We start from the raw sequence: 8,703 nt of genomic DNA on the forward strand, positions 1-8,703 counted from the left end.
TGGGGTCAAAAATATGGATCTTAGTTTGAGAGTAATTTGATGCTTTTAGTGTAAATTTATAGCTACGATAAAAAATAATTCCAAATAAATCTCAATATTTTGTAATGGCAGCAATTGAAGCAAGAAAATTAGGAGTAATGTAATCTGGAAATTCAATTGAAGAGAGTTAATGATAAGTATAAGATAGGAGAAATGTAACAATCGAAGACAAGAGGAGGAGGAGGAGAATGCCTAGTGACTTGAATAACCCCTCTGCCACTCATTCCTCACCAAACTGGAGTAGTGCCTGTTACATTAGTATGAGATGGAATGCAGATAGATGCATGGGACACCTAGGATTATACTTGAGGTTGCAAAATTTTACCGAGGTGACCAGATTTGTAGCCCACAACTTAATTTTGATATATCATAAATAGATGGAATCATGTTTAAATTTCTACATGCACGTGATATGTGTAGATGTGCTACTTCCTCCCTCTTTTTGCCTCAATTAGATCATCATCATGTTTGATTCTCTGGTCTGATATCATTGTTTGTTGTCTCTCATACTTTACTAACTGTATTCATTTGTTGCTTTTGTGAATGCCTTAAATTAACCTAATATAACTGTATATATAATACAAGATGATATATTTTTTTTGTACTTTTAATCTGAGGGAAAACATAAAGACGATGATAATTAGAGATGCTCTTATATCATTTCCTTGCATCAGAACTTTTCAAAAGATTTCAAGTACTCTACAACATTAGAACTCAGAAAAAGAAAAAAAAAATCACAGGCTTGTTACAATATTTTATTAAAGAAGGAAATACATGAACAGGAAAAGGATAATTGGTAGAAACTGTATGATGACACTGTTAGTCTTTTACATCATGTCTTTTGTGGTTGTTATGCAATCTGCCTCTGTCTAACCACAGTAGGGAAGAAACTTTTGATTAAGTTAAGCTCTCTTATGACATCAACCATACTCATTCTTTCTTTTGGTGATTGCATTGAACATGCAAGAGCAATTCTCAAAAGTGAAAGTAAGCATTTCTCTGCATTAGGTTGCAACTGCATAATGCCAAGGTTACCATCCTCAGTAGCCTGATTGAATTCATTGAGGAGAATAATCGGGTCTACAATTTGCAAAAGACTTTCTGAAATTGAAAGTTCAACATAATTATGGAGATTATGACCATCTTTGAACATTTCATCAGTGGGACTCTTTCCAGTTAATATTTCTAAAACCAGAATTCCAAAGCTATACATGTCACCCTCAATTGACACCTCTGAACCCATTCCATACTCTGAAATGTAATGCAGGTCGTTAATACTGTCAAAGTTATCATCAAATTTACTAAAAAAGAAATAAAATATCCAAAAGCAAGAGCTTAAACTTGAAATTAAAATATTTCACAACTTTACCGAACAATATAACGTCATACCTGGAGGAGTATAGCCAACCGTCCCCTTTATTCCAACTGTGCTACTTTGCATCTGTGAGACTCCAAAAAAAGGGAGCAATTTTGCTAACCCAAAATCACTCACATGAGCTACCATGCATTCATCAAGAAGAACATTGCTAGGCTTTAAATCACAATGAATGACAGGCTGCTCACATTCGTAATGAAGATAATGAAATGCTGAAGCAACATCAATTATGATATTTAGCCTTTGTTCAAGGTTCAATGATCTTTGTTGATCTTCAATTTTGGTTGTTGGATGCAGCCATTGCTCTAAGCTTCCATTTTTCATGTACTCGAAAACAAGAGCTTTAAATTCTTGACCTTTGTAATCTGTACTGGAGCAACATGTCAAAATCTTTACCAGATTTCGGTGTCTAATATTTTTAAGTGCATTACACTCAGCAATGAAACTCTTGTTAGCTCCCTTCTTTTGAAGATTCAAGACCTTTATGGCAACAACTCTATCTTCTGACACAAGGTTTCCTCTGTACACAGAACCAAAACCTCCTGATCCAATCAGGTTTCTGGCTGAGAACCCATCGGTTCCATGATGTAAGCCTCGGTATGAAACCTTAGCTAACTGGTCAATTGTTGGGGAATCAAAAGATGGTTTCTTGTTTCTTTTTCTCATCCAGTAGATGGTTAGAATAAATGACGGTATGAGAAGAAAGGCACCCACACTAACTATCACTGCTATCAACTTGAAATCATGGTGTTTTGCAGGTTTCACACCTTTGACAGGGCAAGGCGGTAGATGCAGCTCTGAAATACCTCCACAAAGGTTTTTGTTTCCAAACACTGCTAACGCGCTTGCATTTTGAAAGACGCCTTCTGTTGGCACTTCACCATCCAACTTGTTAAAAGAAACATTCAAGTATTCTAAATATTTAATGTTCTGCAAACCATTAGGAATTGATCCAGACAAGTTGTTTCGCGATAGGTCTAAACGTTGAAGACCTTTAAGTGAAGTCAAAGAGAATGGCACAATTCCATGGAAGGAATTCCCTTGCAAATAAAGGTACTCCAAGCTTATGCATCCTCCAATTGTTTCAGGAAGGCTACCAGAAAGATGATTCTCAGAGACATCCAGCCAATCGATATTTTTTAGCCTACCCACTTCATCAGGTAGATTGCCACTCAATGAGTTTTGAGACAAATTCAATAATCTTGTTAAAGAAGACAGGCTAAAAACTTCAAAGGGTATGGTTCCTCTAAGCTTGTTTTGCGAAAGGTCTAGGTGCTGCAACTTGTGGCAATTTCCTATGCTTGGGGGAATTTTTCCTTCTAATATATTATCTTTCAGACCCAAATGAATCAACTTACTGAGATTACCTATGAAGGCTGGTATATCTCCTGAAAGTTTGTTATGGTGCAAACCTAATACTTGCATCTTCTGCAAATTGCCAAAAGTTTTCGGAATAATCCCTGTAAAATGGTTGCTGTCCATACTCAAGAGAATTAAGCTATTTAAATTTCCTAATTCTATTGGAATTTTTCCTGTTATCTGATTACCTCCAAGGTAATGCAGTCTTAGTTGGGTGGACAGATTGCCGCAGGAATTCGACAAACTGCCTCCGAAGTTATTAGAGGCTATAGATATTTTTTCCAACTTGCTACAATTTGTCAATGATGTTAAAAAATCCAAATCCTTAGTTGAATTGCCACCTAAATTGTTCAATTCCAAATTTAACCGACAAAGGTCTTGTAGCTTCCCTAGACTTGGAACATGTCCAATGAATTGGTTTTGACTGATATCAAGTACTTTTAGGGTAGAAGCATTTGCAATTGAAGTAGGGATTGGACCAGAGATTTTATTATCACCAATGTAAAGGACATGTTGGATGGAAGAGAGCCGGTTAATTCATTGCCTGAAACTGAGATTTTAGTAAGAGTTGACATGTTATACAGACAAGAAGGAAATGCACCTGAAAGTTTTTTGCTTTCTGTGGACATCCATATCAAGCTTCTGTGTCTACATATTTCTTGTGGAATATTTCCCTCTAGGTTATTGAAACCCAGCCCGAGAGCAGTTAAGGATGAAAAATTCCCTATGAATTGTGGCACTACTCCTGTTAAATTGTTCTTTGCAACGCTAAATTTTTGAAGCTTGCAAAGAGAACCAATTTCAATTGGAATTTTTCCAATCAGTTTATTTCCCGCTAAGTATAAGCCTTTGAGTCCTGAGCACCTTGTTAAGTTCATAGGAATCTCCCCTTCCAACAAGTTATAGGTGAGATCGAGATACTGCAAGTATAACAACCGACCCACCTCTTGTGTGATTTTTCCGAAGAAGCTGTTGTTGGCGAGGTTCAGGATTCTCAGGAAAGAGAGATTGCCAACATGGGAAGATATGGATCCATGCAAATCATATCCTTCTAGGTTCAACTCTGTAACTCTTTGATGCTTGGGGCTGCATTTGATTCCATGCCAGTCACAGAAGTGGGTTGAACTATTCCAACAAACCAAGATTCCAAATGGATCTTTGGATATGGATTCTTTGAATTTGATCAATTCCAAATGGTCAGTAGGGTTTCCTAATGTAGAGTCAGCTGTTTTTGGGCCAAAGTGGAAAGTAAAGAGAAGATATAACCAAAATGAAAATGTAGGGAACATGATAGACAAAGGCTTTGAGGAACAACAAGAGGCTCTTAGGTTGTGAAATTTGAATATCTTTAGTTAGATATCTATGTATATATAGACATGCAGGTTTGATAATTGACTAGGAACAGAGAAGATTCTTCCCTCTGGCTGTGACACTGATTGATCTCTTTATTGTTTGTCTGATATTGATCAATTTAATTACAAGAGATAACATATATTATGGTGTCTTAAATTTAGATTTTTAACTTTATACATAGTATGTCTCTTCTAATGAATCAATGATTTGTAATTTGACCCTTCCATTCTTTTATCGCTGATTTGTTAGCAACTAACAACTTCACATGTAGGCAAAAGGCCAAAATAAATCTCTGGTCACTTCAACTTCATCAAACCTGTAAGTTTAGTCATCATCTAAAGTGATTGGATGTGAATTGTTATGCACATTTCTTACTTATTATATAAATGGAAGTTTTAACTCTAAACTTGGTCCAATTTTATCTGGTCTAAGAATTTAGGACCTCTCTCTTTCATTATCTTCCTGAGAATGGATTTGCCACTTAACCTATTTTTTAGCTGCAACAATAAAGGTGTTCCGGCAAGGATTTGTAGCTGTTTTTTGAAAATCTTGACCATATCATATAATGTTGAGAATTGAGATAGACTAGATTTTTTTTTCATATGCTTAACTTATATATGTACATTGGCCGGTCATTCTTGAACAAAATTGAATTTCTTTCATAACATGATAGTGGCATGCTTGAGATGAAAGTGCTTGAAGTTTTAAATAAGATTTTAACCTTTATAACTCTTGTTTTTGTAATGCCAATATTTTACTTGTGTGAATTTCATTTTCTGCACTCTACAGTACATATATCAGCATCGAAAATGATTTTAACCAGAAGTGTCAATATAATTGTAAAGTTTGTTGGGTTTTGATTCTTTAATTGTAATTGACTTGAGCAATGTCTAACAATCTCGTTTCATGATGCAGACGAATACAATGAAAGATTCAAGTGATCATAACATTGCACCTGAAAGGCTTCATTTGATTTGAAGATCAGAAGGTTAAAACTTCAGGGAATCACAGTGTGTGTATGCATTATGGATAGGATTCTACAATGACTTGACTTTAAGATGGAGTTAATTAGGATAAAACATATACTACATGTGAACGGCCATGCCCTAAGGTTGAAAACTCTTCAATTAAAAGAAGAGGCAACAAATAACACACATTTAAACAGTTATATTTGAAAGTGAAATTTGATCTCTACACTCAATATTTCCACATTTTCAGGCTATACATGATTTAAATGGTATGATCCATGTAGGAATTGCTCAGTGTCTGAATTCGATTTTATTGCACAAGTTCCTGCCCTTGGACAGATTCAGAGGTCAAGGTGACATATGAACATTTTACATATTATTATTACTAAGCCAATATTAACCACTGCGATTGACACACATTGACTTAGTCACTTTCGATTTTGTTCTGTCAGCCACATGAACTTTTATTTCCATCTTTTCCAGGGGCGGTGCCAGGAATTTCATAATGGGGGGACTAAGATCAAAAGGAATAAAATTTGTAAGAAAATTTCAATTTTTATCAAATAAAAAATTTGCCAAAAAAAAAACAGGTATTTTGGTGAGAACAAAAAAATTAGTTTGAGTGCAAGAGATATTTTATATAAGCATAAGAAATATAAGATTAATTTGGGTGTAAGAGATGCTAATCGGCTCATAAGTATTCTGGTGAGAAAAAAAAATCAAAATCAATGGACTGGGCGGGACATAAAGACCTCCATGCCCGCCCAAAACAAGCAATCAGCTGGACGAAGGAAGACATGGCGGGAACTGGTGAAATACCGAGAATTCTCGCCCCCCCCCCCCCCCTCCCCCTTTAAGTGGACCCGCAAGCCAGCTGGAAGATTCTCTTGGATTTGTCCTATGTGCGTAGGGATTTGGACCCTGGTTGTCAGGCCCAAATGTAGGAAAAGTCCATATCATGACCATACTCTCTATAAAAGGGAAGGTCATCACCTTGTACCAAGAACTTTTTGACAATTAATGAGAATATTCCCTTTTATTACATCTTTGCTATTTTAGTGCTCTGCTAGGGTTTGCTTTTTGTACCTTTCTTACTTAAGCTTACCTTAGAACGCAACAATCAACAAAAAAGACTATCTTGTAGATAATTGAAGAGAAGAACAATGAAATATGATTCTCTAATGGCACCACTTTGAAGTTCTTCTTATATTTATTCTTTTTCTTAACATTCAAATAAACAATAAACAATTAATTTCAAATCTATGTCATTAACACTAACAATTTCATGAAAAAACAATAAATTAAAGTGATAACATAACAAGAAAGAAGTAACGAAAGCAAAAACTCCTTTATTAAAGGCTAAATCTTAAAGGGGTTTTTTTACAAACACTTTATGTGCATAATTTTTATCACTTCTTTTTCAAGCAAAATACAAGCACCATAAATTCAATCTCATATAATCAGACCAATTAAGCAACAAAAAAGAGAATTGAACCAATTTGAATATCCATAAAAACTCATACATGGAAAAGTGAAGAGCAAGAGAGAAAATTGAGAGGTTCAAATATTGTACCAGCTAAACAAGGTAATTAAGTTATCTTAATGCTATGTTTTTATAACTTTGGATGTGTGGGTCCCATAATTACATGTGATTATTAAAAGAAAAAAAATAAAAAGAGGAGTTGCCCCTGCTGTGTGTGTAGACGGTGTTGCTCACACGTATTAACTCTCTCTGACTCTTGCCTAGTTGCCTTTGAATACTTTCATCAAAAAATTTTCTTTAGAAATTTTAAGAAGCCAGGGGTGACTACCACCACTGATTTTTGCCCTTTATCTCAATTTGTCAGCTTTAAGAAGTACATTCGCACAATACATGTTACTTTATTATGGATAACAATGGGTAGGGTCTGGGTATGGTACTATAGTACTCATCCCCATATTTGTGTTTTCAAAAATTACATGTACCCGTCTCTATACTCGCATGGGTAGCAACTTGAATGTTCGTCCCATACCCTCTGGGTACCTATATGCACGTACCGGTGCGCATTACCAGCAATTCAGTAACAAAAATATATTTTTCACTATTTTTTTTTAATAGAAAACAAAAACACAACAAACTTTTAAATAAAAACACTAATAAAAATACAAAAGATTATCAAAATAGTGTGTTAAGTGTTAGTAACAAATAAAACCATTCATCTAAGCATTTTTTTCGAAGGAAAAAGCGAGAAATATATAACTTTAAATTTATAATTCTAGATTTATAATATAGTTTCAAAGTTGTAACTTATTAACTTACTAATTTTAAAAATAAGTGAAAGTAAATTAGTAATGATTATGAATACCTTAAATACACACCTATTTTTTAAAAAAAGAGTAAGTTTCAAAGCTTTTTTTTGAAACATAAGTTTGAAATCTAGTGCTTAAGTTAATTTGTTCATATATTAATTACCAAATAATAATAACAACAATAATAATAAAAAGAGTAAAATACACTCCCCTGAAGGTGTGAAAAACGACTAGAAGGGGGGGGTTGAATAGAGTTTTGAATATAAAAACTTTCCCCTTAAGATTTAAAGTAAATCTTTTCGGTTTCTCTGAGATAGATGGTGCAGCGGATAAAGATAGAGAGAAGAGAGAAGCACACAAGTATTTTATCCTGGTTCACTTGATAAATCCCTCAAGCTAATCCAGTCCACCCGTTAAGGTGATTTCTTCCTTCTTAGAATGAAGGCAATCCACTAATCAGATAATTGTTACAACTGCACTTGAAACCTACAAGTGACTAACAATACACTGACTTAGCTATCACTAAGATTCACTCTCTTAGTCTTCTCTAGGATCCGATCAACCTTGATCTCCTAAAGGAATCACCACTAAGATTCACTCTCTTAGTCTTCTTAAGGATACTGACCTACCCGGTCCCTTAAGGAAAATCAAACAACTGTTTGAGGTTGGTGTTTACAAAGGTTTGCTTCTAAATAAGCTGAGTGTAAACTAAATAAGAACAGATGAAGAAAGTAGAGGCTTGAATCTTTTCTTGTATTGCAGCTCTTGATTTTTCTCTTAGCTTTCTTCTTTTTCTTCAGCCTTTTATAGTCCAAGGTGCAAAGGATATTTCTGTTGAGAGAATATGACCGTTGGAGGGCATTTCTGGAACTTCCAGAACCTGCTGTGGCTGAACCTTGGTAGGTAGGCTTTTCAGAATAGTACACTGCTCTTGTACTTCTCGATAGAGACCTTTGCCTTTAACCATTGACTTCTGATCAGAGTTATGCTTCGTGTTGGAACTTGTGAAGCTTGGTGATCAGAGTCAGAGGGATGCTTGGATCCTCTGACCTTCGTAACTTCTGCTTCTGGACCTTCAGAGCTTCTGAACCTTCAGAGCCTCTGGTCCCTCAGAGCTTCTGGTCTTCAGATCTTCTGATCCTCAGATCTTCTGATCCTCTGATCTTCTGATCCTCTGATCCTCAGATCCTCTGATCTTCAGATCCTCTGATCTTCAGATCCTCTGATCTTCAGATCTTCTGATCTTCAGATCCTCTGGTCTTCAGATCTTCTGATCCTCTGATCTTCTGATCTTCTGACGAATATATCTTCTGGTGTCAG

The 8,703-nt window shown here is 35.3% G+C and overlaps 1 pseudogene; it reads right to left on the reverse strand.

The window, feature by feature from the left end:
- Positions 1-762: 762 nt before the first annotated feature.
- On the reverse strand, positions 763-4,062 carry LOC130735389 (probable LRR receptor-like serine/threonine-protein kinase At3g47570; annotated as a pseudogene).
- Between the last annotated feature and the right edge of the window lie 4,641 nt (positions 4,063-8,703).

The sequence above is a fragment of the Lotus japonicus genome, chromosome 2 (genome assembly GCF_012489685.1).
Source record: "Lotus japonicus ecotype B-129 chromosome 2, LjGifu_v1.2".
Lineage (NCBI taxonomy): Eukaryota > Viridiplantae > Streptophyta > Magnoliopsida > Fabales > Fabaceae > Lotus > Lotus japonicus.